General features: G+C 36.8%; 1 long non-coding RNA gene across 1 annotated transcript in view; it reads left to right on the plus strand.

Moving 5' to 3' along the window:
• The window catches only part of LOC144375045 (uncharacterized), a 40,489-nt gene extending 26,689 nt beyond the window's left edge, over positions 1-13,800 (plus strand). The window contains exon 3 of the long non-coding RNA XR_013434357.1: positions 13,550-13,800. This is a non-coding gene — a long non-coding RNA (uncharacterized LOC144375045). The remainder of the gene's footprint in view (positions 1-13,549) is intronic.
• Positions 13,801-26,139: the final 12,339 nt, after the last annotated feature.

Below are 26,139 nucleotides of genomic sequence, written 5' to 3' on the forward strand. Positions count from 1 at the left end.
GTTCCATTCCCAATTTTCCAAGAAATCTCCATATTGCTTTCCATATTGGTTGCACCAATTTGCAGTCCCACCAGTGGTATATGAGTGTACCTTTCCCCCCACATCCTTGCCAACACTTATTGTTGTCTTCATAATAGCTGCCATTCTGATGGGAGTAAGATGAAATCTTAGAGTTCTACCACAGAGCTGCATCCCCATCCCTTTCTAATTGCTAGTGATGATGAACATTTTTTTCATATATTTGTTGATTGATTATATATCCTCTTCTGAGAAGTGTCTGTTCAGGGTCCTTGGCCTATTTATTGATTGGGTTATTTATTTATTTTTTTTGGTCCTTAGTTTTTTGAGTTATTTATATACCCTAGAGATTAGTGCTCTATCTGATATGTGAGGGGTAAAGATTTGCTCCCAAGATGTAGATTCTCTATTCATCTCACAGATTGTTTCTTTTGCTGAGAAGAAACTTTTTTAGTTTGAGTTCATCCCATTTATTGATTCTTGATTTTAATTCTTGTGCCACAGGAGTCTTATTAAGGAAGTTGGGGCCTAATCCCACATGATGGAGATTAGGGTGTACTTTTTCTTCTATTAGACGCAGGGTCTCTGGTTTTATTCCTAGGTCCTCGATCCATTTTGAGTTGAGTTTTGTGCATGGTGAGAGATAGGGGTTTAATTTCATTTTGTTGCATATGGATTTCCATTTTCCCAGCACCATTTGTTGAAGAGGCTATCTTTTCTCCAATGCATGTTTTTGGCACCTTTGTCCAATGTAAGATAATTGTAATTTTGTGGGTTAGTCTTTGTGTCCTCTATTCTGTACTATTGGTCTACCAGTCTGTTTTGGTGCCAATATCATGCCATTTTGGTTATTATTGCTCTGTAGTATAGTTTAAGGTCTGGTATAGTGATGCCACCTGCTTCAGTCTTCCTGCTAAGAACTGCTTTAGCTATTATGGGTCTTCTTATTTTTCCAGATGAATTTCATGACTGTCTTTTCTATTTCTATGAAGAATGTAATTGGGATTTTGATTGGAATTGTATTAAATCTGTATATTGCTTTTGGAAATATGGTCATTTTGGTAGTATTATTTCTGCCTATCCAAGAGCAAGGTAGATCTTTCCATATTCTAAGGTCTTCTTTGACTTCTTTCTTTAGGGTTCTGTAATTTTCATTATATAGATCTTTCACCTCTTTTGTTAAGTTTATTCCCAAGTATTTTTGTTTTTGTTTTTGAGGCTATTGTAAATGGGTTAGTTGTCCTCATTTCCCTTTCTTTTTCTTTTTTTTTTAGAGAAGAAGGGAGGGAGGGAGGAAGAGGGGGAGAGAGTGAGAGAGAGAGAGAGAGGAGAGAGAGAGAGAGAGAGAGAGAGAGAGAGAGAGAGAGAGAATTTTTAAAATATTTATTTTTAAATTTTCGGTGGACACATCTTTATTTTATTTTTATGTGGTGCTGAGGATTGAGCCCAGGGCCCCGTGAATGCCAGGCAAGCGCTCACCGCTTGAGCCACATCCCCAGTCCCCTTCATTTCTCTCTCTCTCTCTCTCTTTTTTTTTAACTTCTAATTATTTTATTGTAGCCAGGATTATTGTCTGCTTCTCTTTGGGAATTATACAGATGATTGTACTTGGAAAGGAAATATTGGGATTGTTTTCCAGAAATTGCCTCACTTAAGATAAGGTTCTAAAATTCTGAGGATTTGTCACTGATATATAGAAATGCCTTTGATTTATGGGTGTTGAGTCTGTATCCTGCTACTTTGCTGAATTCATTTACTAGTTCTAGAAGTTTTCTGGTGGAACTTTTAGGGTCTTCTAAGTATAGAATCATATCATCAGCAAATAGTTCCAATTTGAGTTCTTCTTTTCCTATATGTATCCCTTTAATTTCTTTCGTCTGTCTAATTACTCTGGCCAGTGTTTCAAAAACTATGTTAAATAAAAGTGGTGTAAGTGGAACAAGACATCCCTGTCTTGTTCCAGTTTTTAGAGGGAATGCCTTCAATTTTTCTCCATTTAGAATGATTTTGGACTGGGGCTTAGCATAGAGAGCCTTTATGATGTTGAATTATGTTCCTGTTATCCCTAGTTTTTCTAGTGTTTTGAACATGAAGGGGTGTTGTATTTTTTCAAATGCCTTTTCTGCATCTATTGAGATGATCATGATTCTTATCTTTAAGTTTATTAATGTGATGAATTACATTTATTTATTTTCATATGGTTGAACCAATCTTGCATCACTGGGATGAATCCCACTTGATCATGGTGAACGATCTTTTTGGTATGTTTTTGTATTCGATTTGCCAGAATTTTATTGAGAATTTTTGCATCAATGTTCATTAGAGATATTAGTTTGAAGTTTTCTTTTTTTTTTTTTATGTGTCTTTGCCTGGTTTTGGAATCAGAGTGATATTGGCCTCATAGAATGAGTTTGGAAGTGCTCTCTCTTTTTTCTATTTCCTGAAATAAATTAAAGAGTATTGGTATTAGTTCTTCTTTAAAGGTCTTTTAGAACTTGGCTGTGTATTCTTCTGGTCCTGAGCTTTTCTTGGTTGGTAGATTTTTTTATGGCATCTGCTATTTCGTCACTTGAAATTGATCTGTTTAAATTGTGTATATCATTCTGATTTAATCTGGGCAAATTATATGACTCTAAAAATTTGTTGATGCCTTCAATATTTTCTATTTTACTGGAGTACAAGTTTTCAAAATAATTTCTATTTATCTTCTGTATTTCTGTAGTATGTTTGATATTTCCTTTTTCATCACATGTTAGTGATTTGAGTTTTTTTTCTTCTTCTCTTTGTTAGCATAGCTAAGGGTCTATCAATTTTATTTATTCTTTCAAAGAACAATTTTTTCAATTGTTTCAATTTCATTGATTTCAGCTCTGATTTTAATTATTTCCTGTCTTCTGCTACTTTTGGTATTGATTTGTTCTTCTTTTTTTAGGGCTTTGAGATGTAATGTTAAGACATTTATTTGTTGACTTTTTCTTCTTTTAAGGAATAAACTCCATGCAATGAACTTTCCTCTTAGAACTGCTTTCATAGTGTCCCAGAGATTTTGATATGTTGTATCTCATTCACCTCTAAAAAATTTTTAATATCTCCTGCTTGATGTCTTCTGTAACCCATTGTTCATTCAGTAGTATATTATTTAGTCTCCAAGTGTTGGAGTGGATTTTATTTCTTATTTTATCATTGAATTCTAATTTTATTCCATTATGATCTTAGAATGCAGGGTAGTATCTCTACTTTTTTATATTTACTAAGAGTTGCTTTGTAGCATAGTATATGGTCTGTTTTATAGAAGGATCCATGTGCTGCTGAGAAGAAAGTGTACTTGTTCATTGAAGGATGAAATATTCTATATATGTCAGTTAAGTGAAAGTTATTGATTGTATTATTGAGTTCTGTAGTTTCTTTGTTCAGCTTTTGTTTGGACTATCTACGCAGTGGTGAAAGAGGTGTGTTAAAGTCACCCAAAATTATTGTTTTGTGGTCTATTTGTCTCTTGACCTTGAGAAGAGTTTGTTTGATGAATGTAGATGCTCCATTATTTGGGGGCATACATATTTATAACTGTTAAGTCTTGTTGGTGTATGGTTCCCTTGAACAGTATGTAGTGTCTTTTTATCCGTTTTGACTTTAGTTTGAAGTTTGCTTTATTTGACATGAGGATGGAAACCCCTGCTTGCTTCTACAGTCCATGTGAGTCTGATTTTTCCCAACCTTTCACCTTCAGTCTGTGGATGTCTTTTTCTATAACATGAGTCTCTTGGAGGCAGCATATTGTTGGGTCTTTTTTTTTTGATCCAATCATGCTAGTCTATGTCTTTTCATTAGTGAATTTTGGCCATTAACATTCAGGGTTATTATTGAGACATGATTTGTATTCCAGCCATTTTTATTTATTTTTGGTATTTAACATGATTTGGTTTCTCCTCTGATTAGATTTTTCTTTAGTTTAATCCCTTCCTCTGTTGATTTTCATCATTGTTTTTTATTTCCTCTTCTTGGAATATTTTGCTGAGGGTGTTCTGTAGTGCAGGCTTTCTAGTTGTAAATTCTTTTAACTTTTGTTTATTATGGAAGATTTTAATTTCATTATCAAATCTAAAGCTTTATTTTTCTGGATATAAGATTCTTGGTTGGCATCCATTTTCTTTCAGAGCTTGGTATATGTTGTTCCACGATCTCCTGGGCTTTGAGGGTCTGGGTTGAAAAAAAAATCTGCTGAGCTATGAATTGGTCTCCCCCTATATGTGATATGATTCCTCTCTCTTGTGGCTTTTAAGATTCTATCCTTATTCTATATGGTAGGCATTTTCATTGCCTTGGTATAGATCTGTTGTAATTTTGTACATTTGGAGTCCTGTAAGCCTCTTGTGTTTGGTTTTCTAATTCGTTCTTCATGCTTGAAATTTTCCGATATTATCTCATTGTAGAGATTGTGCATTCCTTTGGTTTGAAACTCTGTGCCTTCCCCTATCCCAATAACTCTTAGATTTGGTCTTTTGATGCTGTCCCATAAATCTTGGATGTTCTGTTCATGATTTCTAACTATCTTCACTGTGTGATCAACTTTATTTTCCAGATTATATACTGTGTCTTCATTATCTGACGTTCTTTCTTCCAAGTGATCTAGTCTTTTGGTTAACTTTCTATTGAGTTTTTTACTTGATTTATTGTATCCTTCATTTCAAGGATTTCCGATTTTGTTTTTTCATAGTCTCTATCTTTCTCCTGAAGTAATCTTTTGCTGTCTGTATTTGCTCTTTTATCTCATTGGAGTGATCAATTTTTGCCTGTATTTGTTCATTTAGGTCATTTTTAAATTCACAGATAATTTTAATTATGAACCTCTGAACTCCTTCTCTGACATTTCATCAACTTCGCTGTACATGGATTCTGTTATTGTAGTGTCCTGGTTTGTTTGGGGGCACTTTCCTCCCTTGTTTTTTCATGTTGTCTATGTGTCTTCCTTTCTTGCAGTGTGGATCTGAGACATTACAGTTTTTTTTTTCTAAATTCTTGTAGTACCTGTGAAGATTGTCTGTACCTCACTTTGATGTTGGACTTCCAGACCTTGCTGGTGTCCCTCAATGAATGCTATTGCATCCTGGATATGGGTCCTGCGCAAGTTGGAGTGGGTAGATCTGGGCCGCTGGGCTTGACCTCCCTCCGTAGTAGGTTGGAAGTGGCAGTCCTGTGCCAGAGGCTAGACTCTGGCAGGTGTCTGCCCCTCCGGTGGAGGAGTGGACTGGGCCTGCTGTGAGCCTGAGACCAGCACAGGCCAGTGTAGGTGGATCTGGGCCACTGGGCTTGACCTCCCTTGGTAGTCTGCTGGTTGGAAGGGGCAGTCCTGCGCCAGAGGCAGGAGTGAGCCGGAACTACTGAGAGCCAGGGTCCTGCATGGGCTGGTGTGGGCAGTCTGGGCTCCTGCCATAGTCCGCTGGTTGGAAGAGGTGCCCTAATTGTTTTTTTTAAAATGAGCAATTTATTTAAATAATTAATAATTTGAATTAATTTCTCCTGTGAACTGCTGTATTTTATCTTCCTTGACATTTTTCTTAAATTGATCTTGTGGCTTTTTTATGCTCCTGTTCTTAAATAATGTGACTTGGGCAAATTAAGCTTACTAAAACACCACTATGTATATTATTATTATTATTATTAATTTATTTAAAAATTTTTTGTACATAACACAATGCCTTTATTTATTTATTTATTTAGTGCTGAGGATTGAACCCAGTGCCTCATACATGCAAGGCAAGCACTCTAGTGTTGAGCCAGTACCCCAGCCCCTTATTATTATTTTTTAATTAAAGCTTTTTGCTTATACATAGTAGTTGGCTTCATTCCAACAAACTCATACTCCATTGAGTATATTAAATGAGATGATGCATAGGAAAGATTATACAGTGCCTGGCATATAATAAATTCTTGAGTTAGCTTTACTATTTTTCTAAATTTCAATCTATCTTTTATATATATATGTCCTTTATTATTGTATATGTACCTCCAAAGTAAAGACTCCCTCTTATTCACCCTTATACACTCTAGTACTCAGCCCAATGGTTTCATTATCATTTATTAGGTGAATGATTACTTCCTTACATAGTACACCTCTAGCCAATCTTGCATCACGTAAAACTCCAACTCTCCCCTAATTATATCTCCATGAATGTTCAGCTTCTGAATAAGTAAGAGTTGATGTTGGTTTAAACAAATAGTAGCATATTAACGATCTGTCATTTTTCTAAAATCCAGCAATTCAAATTTAGATTTGCTGTTTTCAAGACAGCTGCAACTGTTTATTTTCCATCTTCAACATATAATTTATGGTAAAATGCACAATTAGATACTTGGAAATGTGCAACATGGCTTATTTGATTATTGACATGAATAGATCTGACATATCATAATAATATAGCAAGAAGACAGCTTCTTGATGAAAGGCACTATTTTGCTATGAATTATAAATATGAATTGCAATTTTTCCTATATGAAGATGAAACCATTGGGTATGGTTTGATTTGATTCTTTTCTTTTCCTTTAGTTCTGGGGATTGAACCCAGGGGCACTCTATCACTGAACTACATCTCCAGCCCTTTTTATTTTTTATTTTGAGACAGGGTCTCCTTAAATTTCTGAGACTGTCCTTAAACTTGTGTTCCTCCTGCCTCAGCCTCCTGGGTAGCAAGAATTATAGGCTGTTTTGATTCTTAAAACAATAGTTTTAGGCTTAGGGTAAAAAAATCCATATTAAAAAATAATAAAGATAATTATAATAGAAAAAGTAGCTACTGCGGTGTACTATATGCCTCCTTTGTGCTGAAGAATTAACTAGTATTTTATATTTATGACTTTTGTTCTGATAACAACCCAGCAAGGCATATATTATTTTTGTTTAACAGATGAAGAAACTGAGGTTTAGCAATTACCACAAATTTAGTGCTTAAAACAACAAAAATTGGGCTGGGGTTGTGGCTCAGCAATAGAATGCTCACCTAGCATGTGCAAGGCTCTGGGTTCGATCCTCAACACCACATAAAAATAATCGTTAAAATAAAGGTAATGTGTCCAACCAAAAAACAAACAAACAAAAAAATAAAACAACCAGCAACAAAAATTTATTCTTCCACAATTGTGGGGACCAGAAGTCTGCAATCAAGGTGTTGGAAGAGCTGGTCCTTTTTGGAGGGTTCAGAGAAACATCCATTACTTGACTCTTCTACCTTCTGGTGGCTATTTGATTCTTTAGCTAATTAATGGCCACATCATTCCAATCTCTGCCTCTGTGTTTGTATTGTCTTCTCTGTGTGGTGTCTACTCTCCCTGTGTATCTTTTAAGGGCATTTGTGATGGAATTTGGGAACAACATTACAATTATACTGATTAGGATAATTATACTGGTTAGGATAATCAGTATAGTTTCTGCATTTCAAGACCTTTAATTGATCACACCTCCAAAAGTTTCTGTATAAGGGAACATTCACAGGTTCCAAGGGTTAAAACCTGGACTTACCCTTTGGAACCATTATCTGAGTACTTCTGTAGGAGTAAGTAGCTTAATCAAAATCTAAAACTAATAAGGATAATTGTGAGAGTTGGACACTGATTTATTTGACTTCAGAGTTTGAATGCAAAGAGGGCATTGGCAAGATAGCAGGAAGTGATGATGCTGAGTCAGACATAGAAGAGCAGAGTTGCCAGGATTTGCAGAGCAGGAAGGGAGGCCATGTAATTCCTCCCAACCTCAGTTTATTTATTTAAAATAACTACCCAGAATGAGGAACATGTGTGCTTAGTGTAAATGACTGTGGCACAGGACGAAGGCCAGGTCCTCCAATCCTCTGAAGAAATCCACCGGGTTTTACACAAGAGATTTACTTGAAAGAGCTGAGTAGCATGAGTTAGGCAGGGACCCTGCAACCAGTAGGACTGGGAATCACAATGCAAATGGAAGCATTTATGACTGGATGGCCAAACTGATCCTTCAACATAGACTATTTTCTTCTTGGCTCATACTTTTTTTGTTTCCTATAGTGATCAGTTGGTCTGAGCAGTTAGTGCTAAGGCCAGATGATTTCATAGGCTCAAAGAAAAATTCTGTTGGGACACTACGATCATCTCCTAACATCTGGTTTGGATTTAGAATTAAGGTAGTGACTACAAAACAATTTTTTTTCCTCTCAATTTAAGAAGGACATATGATCCTAAAGGTGTATTACAGCCTGGTTGTCATCTTGTTCTGTTCACAAGAGCTGATATTCTTTTTTTTTTTTTTTAATATTTATTTTTTAGTTCTTGGCGGACACAACATCTTTTTTGGTATGTGGTGCTGGGGATCGAACCCGGGTCGCAGGCATGCCAGGCGAGCGCGCTACCGCTTGAGCCACATCCCCAGCCCGAGCTGATATTCTAAACACATACAAATTTAGATTCCTTTTAACATTTTAAAGTAATCAGGGTCACAACTTCCATAAAATGTAGTTTTAAAATAGCTCACATTGTTAAGAAAGTGAAAATATGTCAAATTGTATTAAGGACCATGTAGATGGAATTATTCAAAGGGAAATAACATAATTTGAAAAGTCACTGCTGTCAACTTTAGATAATGTCAGCTTTAAAAAATGGAATGTAAAAAAAAAGACCTGCAAAAAGGCACATACACTGTGTATAAAATAATACTGCCAAAAAAATCCACTTCCCCTTTCCTGACAAGAATGGAAAGGTCACAATTAAGTGGAAAGTCACTGTAGCTTTGATCAAGAAAAGCAGGGAGGAAAATTTTTCTTCTTACCGTTGCCAAGGATTAACCATTTTTGGATTAATTATTACTGCTCAGGGTGATTTTAATACACAACTAAGAAAATTTGATATTTAATTTATACCATCTGAAGGCTGTATCAAAGAACATATACAAGAACCAAAACTTGGTAACAATTTATAAACTTTAAAAAATATTTTTTAGTTGTAGTTGGACACAATACCTTTATTTCACTTATTATTTTTATGTGGTGCTGAGGATTGAACCCAGGGTAGGCGAGTGCTCTACCGCTGAGCCATAACCCCAGCCTGGATAAACTTTTAATATTTAAATTTTTGGGTACTTGTTTAAAACCTTTGGATAATTCATAGACATATTGTTTCCAATATATACAGAAAAGGTAAAAAAAAATTACATAGTGAATACCTATATACCCACCATTTAGATTAGGAGTTGGCAAACTACAACTTGTGAACCAATTCTAATTTCCTTGATCTATTTTTGTAAATAAAGTTTTATTGGAACACATTCATGGCCATTAGTTCCTGTCTGTGTCTGGCTGCTTTTCCACTACACCAAGGCGTTAAATACTTTTGACAGAGACTGCAAAACCTAAAGTATTTGCTGTCTGAACTTTTACAGAGAAAGTTTATCAACCCTTGATTTATTATTTTTTATTTTTAAAAAATATTTATTTTTTAGTTGGACACATATCTTTATTTATTTATCTTTATGTGGTGCTGAGGCTCGAAGCCAGGGCCTCTCATGTGCTAGGTGAGTGCTCTACTGTTGAGCCAAAACCCTGGCCCTCAACCACTGATTTAATTGATATTTTTAACATGTAGATATGTGTGCTTTATCACTTATCCATCCATCAATCCAGTATAACCTTCTTGTTAACAAGGGACAAATACAAACTAGTTATTTGATAGCTAGGTATAGTGGTTCACACTTGTAATCGAGGGGATGTGGAAGCAGGAGGATTGCAAATTTTGAGGTCAGTCTCAGCATTTAGTGAGACCTTGTCTCAAAATAAAATATAAAAATGGGGATAGGGTTGTGGCTCATTGGTAGAGCGTTTGCCTAGCATGTGCGAGGTGCTGGGTTCGATCCTCAGCACCAGATAAAAATAAATAAAATAAAGGTATTGTGTCCAACTATAACTGAAAAAAAATATATAAAAAGGGTGGTGATGTAGCTCAGTGGTAGAGTGCTCCTGGGTTTGATTCCAGTACTGGGGGAAAAAAGTAATTTAGTATTTAGATTCATTCTTTAAGTAGTTAAGGATTTTTACTATGATTTTAAAAATTTATAAGTAATTCAAAGGGAGAAAATACTTAACCTTGCTATTTAGCATTATAATTAGACTTATTTCCAGCCATATTGTACATAAAATTAGTTAAATGTTAAATGCAAAAATCAGATTAACCAAATTTCCAAATTTTACTTCAGTTCTGCTTGAATCACAAATTTCCTTAAATTTTAAAGTCCTCAAATGTAGTGCTTGGTGGCTTTTATCCAGGCTGTATTTGCATTCCAAAAGACAAAATTTCTCAATATAGTTGAGTAAAAATCAAGTTTTACATTTTAAAAGTAGAAATACATATTGTTGGTTATTATTAATATTGTATAGTTGAAGTTGTTACCACTTATGTATTGAAGTCTATAAGAATGATTCCTGAGTCCTTTCCAAGTTGAAGACCGAATTAGAGTTCTAGGTACTTGGGGGATATGAAGAGGGATCAGACAAAGGTTCTTTCCTCAAATCATAAAGTTGAACATGGGAGATAAGATATGGGCACAACCACTATAAAGCTGAGTGGAAGTGTTTTGATATTTTAAGAGTATAAGGAGTGTATGGGCATAAAGGAGAGGTAAGGTTGGTAATTATTCTTCTAGTAAGGTGAGCAACTGAAAGAAATAGCAATTGATTTGGAACTTTAAAAACTAATGTCATTTGGAAATGTGGACAGGAAAGTGAAGGACAGTCTTCCAAAAGTAAGGTTGGGAGATTGTATTAAAACACCAGGTGAATTTGGCTTTCTGGGAGATATGAAAAGCTTGTGAAATTCAAACACACTTATGAAATCTATTTAGGGTTTCCTTTATCATTGGCTCCTCATAACTTGTAATCAGTGGACTCCTTTTGGTCAAACAAACAATAATCTTATGACATTGTGGTTTACTGGAGGATAGTTGCTAATCATTCTCTTTCTGTTAGTGCATCAGACAGTTAGGTTAAGTTCTTGCTGAAGAAAAAGTTTCCCAATTTCACATTGGCTTGAATGCAAATACATGTAAATATATGTCTAGGAATATGGAAACAGTCAAAGGTGTGGTTAAATTTTAAATATGATGATAATCATCATATTTATATGAAACACTAATAAATATGACCATATTCAGTATAAAGCATTGTTAAATTATGATACTTCACTGAGATAAATGCAGGTCCAAAACACTAGTTCTTCTGATGAATTTTTAATGGTACAGGAATCAGCTGTGGTCTAATATTTCAAGATAAAAGCTGTATACAAAAGGGCAGTTTGTAAGACTGTATATTTAACAGGTGTCAAATTTTGAATCTATTGCTTATTTTTAACAAGGGAATTTCAGCTGAAGAAATAAGCCCCAATAATTTGGGAAATGGAAACTCTGATTTCTGATAAGAATTTTGTCAAGATAATATGCGCTCTCTGTTTGATAAGAGCATTTATGAAAATATTTTTTTTTCCTGGGTTCTGGTGACACAGCTTACTGAGATTCCACATATTACCTTCGTTCCTCACCTCAAGTACATGTTGATAACAGACAAAATAATACAACAAAAAATTTAAATACAATAGCCAAGCTCAAACTAAACAAAGAGAATTCCCTGGGTGCCAAAAGCAATGAAGGATTGTGATGCCTGATGTGTAACTACTTAACCTGAGAGCACAATGGTCCAGGAACATATCTGTCTGGAAATACACCATGGGACTCGGGGCTGAAGAATATCTATATTCGAGGACAGAAGGTGTGAACTTGGACCTTTAGAAGATAAGAAACTAAATCCCAGACCTCTGTTTGGAGCTAGAACCCATGTAGAAGCAAGTGTCAAACCTGTGTGTAGCAACTGTTCTGTAATACAGGATACATGACATTCCTACAGGCACCCCAGCCCCCACTAAATCCCTGCTGGACATGTGCTCACACTGAAAAATACAAACCTATAAGGAAGAAATAATCCCTGAGGGAGAGTCAACAGAACAAATAAGAGAATTAGCAACCCACATATTTGAGATAAAAAAACCTGAAAGATATTAGAACATGTTTAAAATGATATAATAGATAACTAGACCTTTGGTCAGTCAAGTTGGAGTGTAAAATAACCATTGCAGCCTTGTGCCCAGTCTGGCATGTCTTTAGTCTTATCTACTTGACTTGAGTCAGCGATTCCATCAGATCAGGGACTCACTAAGCAAAGTTGAAGGTGAAGCCCTTTGAAAAAACTAAAGAAAGTGGCTGTTTTTGATGCTTTTAATACCTGTAAATTTACTTTGGAAGGAATTACTCATCTTTTTAACAAACTTAGAGAAGAACACATTGACTACAATGAATTAAGTTTCTTGAAAAGTGCAGTTTTTAGACTTCTTTATTTAAAAGACCCAGAAGCTAACAAGACTGTCTAACCTTTAATTCTTGTAAGCTTTATAGACTTAAATAATTGGATAATTTGGAGAAAACAAACAAACAAATCCTAACCTTCATTATATTCTTCTATTATGTCATTCGTTAATGAAACTTGACCTCCTTTTAAAGTATTTTTTTCTTGGGTGACATCTTGGGAAACCTGTATCCTCATGGATGGGACATGTTTTGCCAGGGAGTCTCTCTTCTTTCTTGCCTAGTGATACTAATTTTTGCACTTGACTAGCCTGATAAGAAAGAGAAGTATACAAAAGAGTAATCAACTTGAAAAACTTCGGGCATAATTAATCCTACAAGAAAGGTAACAACAACAAAAAAAAAAAAATGAGAAAAAAAAAGAAAAAGAAAAAATGAGTTTTTTGAAAACAAGTATTTTGGTTATTACATTTTTGTTTCACATAATGACTCTGACACATGATTTGTACATGAAATTTGTCAATGTTGTGAGCATTGATCCAGGTGCTGGGCATTAACAGTGAACAACAGAGAAAAAGGCCCTGAATTACATTATAATTGGACTGGATGGATAAGAAGCAAAATGAATAAGAAAATCATACAGATTGAAAGGGGTTAAGTGGTATGGATGCTCAGGGAAGGCCCCACTGAGAAGGTGATATCTGGGCAAAGACCTGAATGAATCAAAGGAATATCTGAGTAGAGATTTCAGGCAGAGATCAGCAAGTGCAAAATCTGAGTACAGAAGCTATGATGGAAAAGTTATCAGAGAATACAGCAGGATTTATAGTGAAAAATCAATGGACCCTTGTTCCACCTCTTACTCCAGCTGCTCCACTATCCAAAGGCAACCATTTTATTTCTTCTCAGTTGTTTTTGTTTTCAATTCTGGTGTTTTTTTCTCAGTTTTCAAATTAATATGCTCATGTTGCTCCATTTTGATTTATCAGATTTAAATATTACCCCTTGACCTCTTGCACTGATGAGGATTTAATTCATACCATTTACCTCCTCTCCTTACTCCTTCCAGTATTTGATAGGAGGTATTCGAGTTTTAGTTATAACATTAGTCACCATTATGATTTAATATGCTTACATTTGTATTTCTGGTTCCATTGATTTTGTAAGGAAAGAACAGATGGAATGGGGAGGTGCAGACAGATCATGGAGATGGATAAAGGTCAGAAATCTGGATATAAGAACAAAGTCTAGAGCCTTCGAAAAGTTGCATGAAGTTCAAAGCTGATTAGAGTCTAACTCAGCCTCTATGGACAAAGATGATGAAATGTAAGTACCATTGATCAAAGTGCAAACAGAGATTAAGAGTTGCAAGTGGGTCTGGGCCTATGTGGGGAAACTACTTGTGGGGAGACTAGAGTTTAAGGACAAGAAATTTTAACATCTCTTAGACAGACTGAGACACTGAACTTTTTTCCATGAGCCAAGAAAAAAATGTCTTTATTATGGGGACATTCTAGCTCTTTGCTGGTGTTCTGTGACACTTGTTTGCTTATTTGGCATAAGATCCCATATATACTTCCTGCATCTTACTGTAAATCTCAAGAGGGCTTCCCTTGTAGAATACATTTCCCAACCTTCTTTGCCAACTAATTTCTATTTACATTTCACCTAAGAGGAAGGGTGGAGAAAACAAAAACAAAGGATAAGACATGGTATTCTATTCTTCATTTCTCTGTCCTGGCTTCTGAGTTTTTGTAACATGGTGTTGCAACCTCTTGCTGTTTTGAATCTCTGGATTACCTTATTGTCCTTTGTTTGGCCTCCTAATTTTCCCAGCACCTTATAATTGATCCCTGTATGAACTTATCTGCATTAAATCCATTGTCATGGGCTCTGTTTTTCCAAGAAAACTCTGATAAAACTTATAAAATTATGATGTATACTCTAGACACTGAAAACATTTTGCAAGTACTGAAATTAATGCATTAATTCCTGAATAGTAAATATAGTACTAGATTTTAGACAGATTATTATTATTATCATTGTTATTCTCTATTATTATTACTCAGGCAATGACTTTCTCAATAGAATCCCTATAGCTCAGGAAATAATTTCTAGAGTTAATAAATGAGATGGCATCAAATTAAAAAGCTTTGGTGCAGCAAAGAGAATGATTAAGAATGTGAAGAGAGTACCTAAAGAATGGGAGAACATCTTTGCTAGCTAATCTTTTAATAGAGGATTTATTTGCAGAATATTTAAAGAGCTAAAAAATCTTAACAAGCACAAAAAGAAACAATCCCATTAATAAACAGGCAAATAAAGAGACATTTGAAAAGAAGAAATACAAAAAGCCAACAAATATATGAAAAAATGTTCAACTTCATTAGCAATTAAGGAAATGCAAACCCAAACTACCCTGAGATTTCATCTCACTACAGTCAGAATGGCAGTCATGAAAAAAACCAACATGAGGCTGGGGATGTGGCTCAAGCGGTAGCATGCTCGCCTGGCAAGCGTGCAGCCTGGGTTTGATGCTCAGCACCACATACAAACAAAGATGTTGTGTCCGCCGAGAACTAAAATAAATAAATAAATAAATTAATTCTCTCTCTCTCCCCCACCTTCTCTCTTTAAAAAAAAAACAACCAACATAATAAATGATGGAGAGAATGAGGAGAAAAAGGAACACTTTTACACTGTTCATGGAATTGTAAATTATGTCAACCATTATAGAAATCAGTATAGAGATTTCTCAAAAGACTAAAAATGGAGTCACCATATGGACCAACTATATTATTCCTTAGTATTTATCCTAAATAATTAAAATCATCATACTATAGCTATACATGCCATGTTTATAGCAGCATAATTCACAATAGGCAAACTATAGTACAAACCTAGGTGTCCATCAGCAGAGAAATAAAGAAAATAAAGAAATAAATGGAGTTTCATTTAGCCATAAAGAAAAATGAAATTATGTCATTTTCATGGAAATGGATGGAACTTGAGACCATAATGTTAAGCAAAATAAGTCAAACTTAGAAGGCCAATGGTCATATGATGTGTGAAATGTCTCATCATGTGTGAAAATTGAAGGGAAATCAGTAGAGTAGAGAATAGGGATAGAGGAGAGGAAGGAAGGGAAGGAAAGAGGAAATACTGTGTAATGATATTGGCCAAATTATATTGTTACATTATGTACATGTACAATAAATTCTACTATTATATACAACTATAATGCACTAATAAAAATATGGAAAAAAGAACATATGAGGGCTGGGGATGTGGCTCAAGCGGTAGTGCGCTCGCCTGGCATGTGTGCGGCCCGGGTTCGATCCTCAGCACCACATACAAAACAAAGATGTTGTGTCCGCCAAGACCTAAAAAATAAATATTAAAAAATTCTCTCTCTCTCTCTCTCTCTCTCTTTCAAAAAAAAAAAAAAACAAGAACATATGGTTCAGGGCAATGAGAAGCAGTGGGTCAGAAAAATAAACAAAGAGTAGAGTTTATTTATTGAACATTGTTATGAGCATGGTTAGTGCTGGATAGAAACAGGAACTTTAGCTGAGATGCCACTATTCAGTTCCACAGCATGAGCTTGAAAAGATCTTAGAATCCATCCTGCAGGGGCAAACACTGCCTGTGGCCTTCCAGGCCCTGCAGAGGTATGCAGGGAAGGGGTTGCTGTTGGTCACCAGAAGGGTGTGGGCTGTTGAGAGCCACAGCCACTGGATGATGCTGGATTGAAACAGGCTGTGTATTCAGTTAAAAATTAATAAAAACCAAACCGAAAGGTGTTAAGTAAATTGCTAGAGGAAGGAGGCATCTCAGTAAAATCAAGAATAGTTAGGGCATACATTAAGACGATACAAAGGTGTAGCCCATGGTTCATTAAAGAGGGGTTATTAAATAACCATCATGGTGAAGATTTTTTTAAAAAGGATAGAAAAGGAAAGCCCAGGAACTTTGCCAGTTGGCACATTACTGTTATGGACATTGGTACAATCTTGTTTGCTTAGTCAAGGAGAAGACATTTTATTAGCATGCTCTGTATTTGAGCAGACAGGAGGGCATCAAATTCACCATGCTCTAGATTTCAAAACAGTGAAGCAGCTGAAAGAGGCTATAACAACCTATAGTTCTTAAGCACCTTTCATTGTAAGTGTGGTCAAATCCATTACCAACTTGGACATGATGCCAGCAGATTGGGCTAGTATGTGAAAAGCTATGCTAAATGGAGGACAATACCTGTTATGGAAGGTTGCCAATCAGGAATTTTGCATGGAGATGGCTAGGCAAAATGCAGCAGCCGGTCATCCTAGGAGAAATCTAGATATGTTGTTGGGAAAGGGGACCTTATGAGGGTCAGCAGCAAAAAATTGGATATAATCCTGTCATATACTCACAAATTGCTGCAGATGTGGTTAGGGCATGGAAGACTTTACAAGGACATGGAGATTTACAAGGTCAATTATCTAAGGTAATACAAGGAGCTAATGAACCTTACGCTGAATTTGTAGTTAGGCTTATTCAAACAGCTACCAGAATTTTTGGGGATACAGAACAAGCAATGCCATTAATTAAACAGCTAGCCTATGAACAAGCAAACAGATGGTGCAAGGAGGTCATTAGACCATGGAAACATGGAGATTTAAACACATATATTAAATTACGTAGAGACATTAATAAACAAGGGCAAGTCTTGGCAGCTGCAGTACAATAGGCTTTAGGTGCCAGGCCAAAAACATGCTACAATTGTGGACAAACAGGACATTTTAGAAGGAGTTGCTCCATAGGAGGAGGGTTTAACAAAACTGGAAATGATCAAAGGGGTAGAATACAGGGTATTTGCCCACGATGCCATAGAGGGAGACATTGGGCTAATGAATGCCATTCTCAAATCACCATAGAGGGTACTCCATTATCAAAAAACGGACATAGACCAGGTGTTTACCCACGATATCGTGGAGAAAAGCATCAGGCTCCACTGCCAAAAAACGGACAGGGGGGCCTATACACAACTGAATACACAGCCTGTTTCAATCCAGCATCATCCAGTCACAGCAATTATACACAGCTTAACTTATTTATCATCATCTTAATGGCTTGCTGGCATCACCTCTCAACCACTCTTTCTGGCAAAATGCCAGGCGCCATCCCAACTTGGCTGTGGCTCTCAACAGTGGGCAGATTCTAGCAATTGCATTTTCTACCATTTCTGAACACCCTTCTCAAGAATGACCTAATTGGGCAGAAAAAATTCAGGGACAGCCAAGTGGTGAAGGGAGAGGATCCATTGAAGAGAGAGGGATTCTCCTATACAGAAAGACTGTAATGCCAGATTTGTGGGACCCCAATAGACCTCCAGGAGCCAAATCCGATGCAATCACACTAGAGTCTTTATTGCAAGCTTGAGCCTGGACTCACAACCAATCCCGACACAGCTGTCCCAGAGAGTGATTTCCGGTCCTTTGTTCAGTGAGATTTTATAGGTTTTGGGGGAATACCCTATGTGTCCCAACATCACACAGCAAATCATTCTATACCACGGGAAAGTCAAACAACAACTCTTAACATTGATTAGCATATTCACTGGCGGGAACAAGTTGAGTAGGGGTGATTGGTTAGTACAAGAGGGGGATTCTTTTGAACTGATTGGTTTAGGCCACGAGGGGTGTACGTGCTAAACTCCCAACATGTTATCAACCAGGTGTTTACCCACGATATCGTGGGGGGTCATCTGGCATCCCTGGTATTTTCCCTATTTCATGCTGATTGGTGGTTGCTATGGGTCTTCACCTAGCCTAACTGAGTCAGGGACACCTGGTGCCACAGATCTCTCCTGTTATTTGTAGATAAGGAGGGTATGTGCCTAGGAGTGCTTTGTGGTTTTTCTCAGGACAAGGGTCATGCCCCTTTCCTTAGGTTAGGCATTGAGGTAGAAGCTGGTTTCTCAAAAGTGGAGTAACATCAGTTTCTCAAGACAAAGACTGAGAGACAAGGAATGAATTCACAAGTGCTCTTTGAATCAACAATGATAGAATAGAAAAAAACTAGCAAATAGGTAAAGTTCAGGAAGGATTTAGGTGACCATAGAGTATAAAACTGAAATAAATTATTGATCAGCCTCGAGAACATTCAGGGTAAATCACCACCATGAAATCAGCATCAAGAAGAATTTCCAACCTTTTCCAAAATAACCTTTTGTTACCTCTCAAGAGACTAGGGCTAGATAACTCATTAGGTTTGACACCTATTTTCAGATTATCTTCATTAAAAAACTGAGTGAAGTGGATGAAGGCCTTTATTTTTCTTGCTAACAGGACTTTTCTGCAATTATCAATACACCTGTAATTCCTGGTCACAGCATTCCATGGAGTGAGTTTCTGCAAGAAATCCTTGTGAGCAGAGGCTGCCATCATCCTGGGTAGGCTGAGAGCAAGATTCTTCATGCCCTCATCAACAGACCCAAGAGGTTGGTAATTGTTCCACAGCTATAGGGAGCCCCACATATGAAAGCTTTGAGGAGCTCCTGGCCAGTGTGCCCTTGCATAAGGCTGCCCCTGGCAGATTGCTGGTGGGCATGGTCTTAGAGCTTCTCTATGAACCAATAGCTCCAAAGTCTCTGTGTCTGGCCCATGATCTATGTCTTGGCCCTTAGATAAAGTCATTCTGTTTGGTTCCAAGATAGACTGATAGAATCTCTCTTGGATGAGCTGATATAAACCTTGAGGTTTCTGGTAGGGAAAGAGTTTGGCCATCTACATTTTCTTGTTGGTTCTCACACAAATGCTGACCTACTAGTCCCCTAAGCTGCCCTCAGCCAAGGCCTGGGACCCAGGTTGCTCACCTGGATTCCTACAGCACAAGGAAAAATTCATGGCCCTGGGCTTCAAGGAGCTTCATCTCTGAAGAAATAAGTGGAAGAAAGAGATTCTCCTTGCAAAGAAAGTTGATGGCAGCCAGCCTAGAAGTGCTCTTGGCCTCTGCATGTGTCCATGTTTCATGGCTTGATGAGGAATAGTCACCCAACCTCCAGAACTATAAATGGTACAATGGCAATAGGAAGGTGAATGTTTATCAAATATTTTTTTTAATCTGTGCCTTATTTACAAGCCTTCTTGTATTTAATACTCTAATAAGTTAGGCAATATTATGCTCCATTTTTACAGGTGAGAAAACTGAGGCAAAGAGTGGTTAAATAAGTGGTCAGGGGTCACACCACTAAGTGAGGGGCAGAGCTGGAATTTGAATAGAGGCAGCTCATGCCTTTCACTGCTGTACTACTCAGAGACCCACCCTGACCCCGTTTCCCCAACTTTCATATTCTTTCCTCTTTATTCAAATGAAGTGTCCTGGGCCATCTGGGACTAATAACCTTCTCAGGAGCTCAGAAAGGTATGCATTTGAGCAGGCTCAGGTTGAGTTCCTGTGTAGATCTTTTCCTTTCAGGTGCTCTAGAGGGTCCCAGAATGTTGGATTGTGGGCTGTGCTGTAGCTTTAGAGCATCTGGCACTTCCCTACTTTACTGCTGGACTAACTCAAGGGTGATAATCCCTTCTTATCTGCCATGCCTGGAGCATCTGGGATGTCAAATTCACCTGTTGCAAGCCCAGATGCAAACTTATTTTCTTTTTGTACTGGGGATCGGACCCAGGGGTGCTTAACCATTGAGCTACATCCCCAGTCCTTTATTTTCAAACAGGGTCTTGCTAAGTTGCTTAGGACCTCGCTAAGTTGCTGAGGCTGGCTTTGGTCTGAAGCCACCTCCTGCCTCAGCCTCTTGAGTCATTGGGATTACAGGCATGCACCACTGCACCTGGCAGATGTGAACATTTTTAATGCTCTTCTTATTTATCGTCAGATTTCTGAGCAGACAGGTTTTATGTTCTTGCTAGTAGTACATGAGTGCATTTTTCTTATTAGATATCTTGCCAGTACAGAATGTTATTATTTGAGAAACATGATCATTGGAGAATATTTATTATTTTGATTTGCATTTTATTACTGGTGAAGTTAAGCATTTCTCATGCTTATTAGTAATATATTTTTTTGTGCATTGACTGTTTATGTCCCTTGAACTTTATGTTTTTGGAGTTTTTCTTTCCGACTTATAGAAGTCCTTTATTTATGAAGAATGTTGTTGTTGCACATATTTTCCAATTCACAATTTAGTTTTAACAATCTTATTTGCAAGTATAGCAATTTAAAGATTCAATGTAAATAATATATTTTCTTATTTATTTATTTAGGTACCAGGAATTGAACTCAGGGGCACTCAGCCACTAAGCCACATCCCCAGTCCTATTTGTATTTTATTTAGAGACAGGGTCTCGCTGAGTTGCTTAGCGCCTCAACAGTTGTTAAGGCTGGCTTTGATTCTTCTGTCTCAGCCTCCTAAGCAGCTGGGATTACAGGCGTGCGCCACTGTGCCCTGCTATTTTCTTAATTTTTTATGCTGTGATATTTAGAAAGTCATTTGCAATGTAGCAAACGATAAAATTCACCTGTATTTTCTTAGTTTGATTCTTACATTTTTCTTCTTAATACACATAGAATTTATCTGTGCATAAGGTGAGCTCTAAGCTGATTTTCCCACAATAACTACTTTTTCACTGCCATATATTAAATAATATTTCTTTCCATTCATTTGTAATGCTTTCTTTATTATATATTGTTTTTTAGATGTTGGTGTATATAACTGGGTTATTTACTCTGTTTAACTGATTTTGTTAATTACCATATTGACTTGATTATGTCAGCTTTATAATATATTCTCATGGCCAGTAGAACAAAATCCTCTCTAAGCACTTCTAGCTCAAAAGTTCTAAAACTAAGTGTGCCTGTTTATTCTTCCACATATGTTTTAAATCTATTTATTTGTATAAAGTGAAAAAAAATTAGTTGGGTTTTGACTGCAAGTAGGGAAAGAATAAACATTTTTATAATAACTAGGAAGAGTGAACATCTTTTTAAAACCAAGTATTGGGGCTGGGGCTGGGGCTCAGTGGAAGTGCACTTGCCCCGCATGTTGAGGCACTGGGTTCGATTCTCAGCACTGCATAAAAAATAAATAAAATAAAGATTGTCAACAACTAAAAAACAGAAACAAAAACAAAACAAAAAAACCCAGGAATTGTATACATCTCTCAATAGTGTTTCATTTAGTCAGTTGTGAATGAGTAAATAAAGCAGTAATTTGGCTTCCTGCAATCGTTAAATGGAGTGTAGAAACAAAAGTTTCATTGAGCATAATAAACTACGGAAGGAACGAGATCTTAGAAGTCTTGGGTTGTCTGTCATTTTCTTCTCTAAGCAGCTACTTTCCCAAAATTGCCTGAACAATCCAAACCTTATTCCTTTCTTCACTTGTGATTCCCAAGATCACCAACTTTGCTAATCAGGACACCTCCCAGCCCCCCGCAATTCTGCTTCCTCAGTGTTCTTTCTTCTTTCCTCTTTGCCTTGGATGCTTAGTTCTTGGGTTGTTTCCATCTTTTCTAATCCCAATGCAGAAGATTCTCCTGATTATGCTTTCAGCTCTCAGGTCTGGTTATCCATTCACATGCTATCTTGGGTGATTTTTTTTCTCTCCAGGATTAACAAGGCCCCTGAAACCATCCCACCTATATTCATCCTGGGGACATTTCACTCCCTGTGCTTTGAACTCATGAGTATACATGAACAGAATCACCGAAACAAGGACAACAAAGGAGTTACCTTTTGAAGAAGGCTTCTCTGTCAGTACCTAAATACTCTATTTCTTCCAGCAGGAGGTGCTGAAGCCCTCTATTTGTAGCTTTAGATTATCACTTGGCTCAGCATGGAATTCATATTCCTGCCATAAACCTGTGATATACCTGGATAAATCCTAGGCATCTGAATGTACATCAAAGCCAAAATTCTCCTTATGTCCTGTTCTAGTTCATTCACTAGCTTTCTATTTCCCTGATGAGAGCTGGAAAGTTGCTGTGTGCATGTATTCTCTAAGTGCTACACAAAAGGGATGATAGAAGATTATCTGTTTTGAGCTCCAAATGTTGAACGAATAGCTCACATCACAAATGAGAGATATTTATTCATTCAACAAAACAACAATACCGACAACTCTGTGAAACAAAAAGATGAAAAAGAGATGATTCCTGTTACTAGCAATTGATTGTTAATAGAGAAGACAAGAAATTTTGTAAATAATCATAAGTTAGGGCAGGCAAAGCAAAGTCCTACAAGAGAAGTCAGAGTCTCCTGGGAGTTTGAATCGCTTTCAAACGGGATGATCTAGGACAATTTCATGGAGAAGGCAGCAGGTTAGTTGAAACTTCAGGGATATGTATTTGGGATGCAAGGATTCAGGAAAACACTAGGCATAGTTTGATTAAAGTGAAGAAAGATGGAAAATAAGCCCAGAATGATGAAATACTGATGGGAAAAATCTCAAATAAAAACAAAAGAACATGGCTAAACTTTTGCCACAAGCATCTAGTATTGTATGCATGTATTTGCTCCAGCCAGAAGTTCTCAGAAGGCAGAACAGAGGATCACAACCATATATATGTATTTTTTGATCTGGAGACTATCATGCTAAGTGAAATAAGCCAATTCCCCCAAACCAAAGGTCAAATGTTTTTGCTGATATGTGGAAGCTAAATCACTATAAGGGGTTGGGGAGGGGAAGAAGAGAAGTTCAGTAGATCAGACAACCATATTTTTATGGAGAAGACATTTCAAGGAGAACTGGCTCTCTACTTCTGTGTCAGAAGCAACTCTAAATGGCAAGGACCAGATGCATAATCTTAACTATTTGTAAATTAATAAGTAAAGAACAGATAAAACTATCCAAAGTCATCAAATGAAAGAATATAAGATTGTCCAGGGAAAAAAGATAAGTGGCAGTGATTCATGATTTGTCTGTTAGATTCAATCATAATGGCCTGATTGAATGCAAGTCGAATGGCTTTGGAGTGATGTAAGGATGGAGATCAGAGCCACTGCTTGGCCATCAGCACAGTCTGAATTAAATATCATATTAAAAAGATGACTAATGGCAGTTAATTATGGTGGTTTTGCTCAGATGGTTTATACTAACATGAAAATTAAATGACTCCAGTCTGTAGGGCTACGTTCAGTTTTTTTTTTTTTTTTGGTACAGTGGATTGAACCCAAGGACATTCTACCACTGAGCTGCATTCCCAGGCCTTTTTATTTTTTATTTTGTGGAAAAGTCTCTCTAAGCTGCCCTAGCTGACCTTGAATTTGTGATTCTCCTGCCTCAGACCCCCCAAGTAGTTGGGATCACAGATGCATGCCACCACGCCCAGCTAAGTAACTATTTTTACTTTCTTTGGGGTTGATGGTAAGACTGAGTGAACTAATGCAAAAATTCTGAGGAATAAATGCATAATGGAAGTGGATAAATGAATAGACTTGGTGAATAGGCTAGACCCTGTACTTAGTGTTGATTCAAATGATTTATCGGATCAGGTGAGAAATGGTAGAAAGTCAAGAAAGTACCAAAAAGATGAAAAGGACTTTCTGATTTGTGCTCACAACAATTGCTCAAATTGTTTTAAAAGCACAAATGCATAAAACAATAAATTGTCTCTATAGTGCTACACAAAATGCTATGTGAATGTATGGCTGACAAATAGAGCATTTTCATGTTGTCATTCATTGCTCCACTTTTTCTCTGGAAACTACAAAAGGGAGCCAATCTTTATATCTTTGCGATTGTTTTCTGTTTTTGCTTTGCCTAAAGTTATAAAACTTTAACAGTAGATTATTCGATATCATTTGTTTGTTCATTAATAAATAAATGTTTATTAAGCACTAACCATATGCCAGATGGTAGGTTTACAACGGGAGTTCAGATGGCCAAAAACAAGCTTGCATTCTAGTGGAGAACAGATTCAGAGCAAGCAAAAAGGATAAATCAATCCATTAAATAATTATGTTAAGTGATGAAGGAGTCAAATGATGGGTTGATGTGGAGAAGATTGAAGAAACTTCCTTCTAGAAGAAAGGAGACCAGAAAGGGAGTGAAGGTGCAGCAAAGTGAAGCGACATGCCCATGGTCACTATGTAGTCAGTGGTAAGAGTCAGAGTCCCTGACTCCTGGGATCTTAGGATGCCTCACATGTATTCTATGTGCTTTGACATAGAATCTGCCTTCTATTCTTTGGCAATCCCTATGCATATGGGATGGTTTCTTGGCTGGTTTTTAAAAGCAGGTGGAGGGCTGAGTAGTGGGAAGAGGAGAGGTTTACTGACTGGTGGTGTGCTACGTGCTACAAGTCTCTGAAAAACAGAAAAATGGACATTACAATCTTTTAGAGGTCATTGCCCTGTCCTGGAGAAGACCTATATTGTGACATAATTCTTAGCAATGAACCACATGTACAGATGTGTGGGGGGTGGTGTGGGGCTGGCTGTTTTTTTCTCTCCATCTTTGGAAGTACTCTGAGAGCCATTTGATTCCCTTCTTATTGAGGCAGGGCTGCTTGTTTAGTCAGCCTTTGGACTAGGCGAAGGTATAATCAGAGAGTAAGGCCTTTACTTAAGAAAAGTAACATTATGAACAGAAGGGTTGGACTGATAAAGAGAAATTTCAAGGCTCCATAACGTTTTGTAAAAGAACTGGAATTGTGTTTTCAACAGAATCAGGCAGGGTGTTATTTCTCTAAGAAAAGGAGTTTTTACTAATGAATATATTGACTTCATAAATTTTGATTTAAAAAAATACAATACCTAGTGGGTTGTAGCTCAGTGGTAGAACACTTACCTGGCATGTGTGAGGCATTGGGTTTGATTCTTAGCATCTCATATAAATAAATAAAATAAAGATCAACCCAACAATTAAAAAATATTAAAGAATATAATGCCTAAAAAATGTGTAGGGAATCTGATGGACATCAAAGGGAGATCAGTAGAGTAGATGAAAGGGAGTAGGGAGAGGGAGGAGGGGGAAGGAAAGGGAAAATATTGGGGAATGATATTGGCAGAATAATATTGTGTGCATGTATAGTTATGTAATAATAAATCCGACCATTATGTACAACTATAATGTACCAATAAAAAATATGGGAAAAATACAATGCCTGAGTTCACTCCTTCTGGTTTCCAATCCCAGGTATATGGTAGACAAAAGTTCAAGAATAAAGCCATGAGACATGAACAAGTTTACTGGCTCTCAGTTACCACTCTGGAAAGTTGGTAGGTCTATGCCTATATAACTACCAAAGAATGGGTCATAGTGTCCTCTGCTTCAGATTAAATCTGCAGCACTCTGTAAAAAATAATCTTGTCTTCAGAGGACAAGTACTATATCTAGTACTACAATAGATTTTTTTTTTCTTGCTTGTCTATGGAGAGAAGGACATGTGTCTCTCTGAGGCCTTTGATTTCTTAGTTCCCTCTGCCATCCTAATGGACACTTTCAGCTGGATCTTATCATACCATAGCCTATAAATCATCAGCTGAACTAGAATGCCTTTAGATCACAATACAACACTTTATTTTGGATAACCTAATATTTTAGATGAACTTTTAGGTACTTGAACAACCGTAGGCATGGCTGAAGTTCAAGTGGGATTTCAAAGTCGTTAGTCACATCTTAAACATGATTTTGCTAAACAAAAATCCAACTAAAAATAATCTTTCTGTATAACCAGTGACAATAATTTTCTTAAGAAAGGTGGTGGAAATAAGTAGAGGGGAACTTTTCTGTTTCTTGTCAAAAGATCAGATACAACTGT

This window comes from Ictidomys tridecemlineatus, chromosome 1, assembly GCF_052094955.1.
Source record: "Ictidomys tridecemlineatus isolate mIctTri1 chromosome 1, mIctTri1.hap1, whole genome shotgun sequence".
Lineage (NCBI taxonomy): Eukaryota > Metazoa > Chordata > Mammalia > Rodentia > Sciuridae > Ictidomys > Ictidomys tridecemlineatus.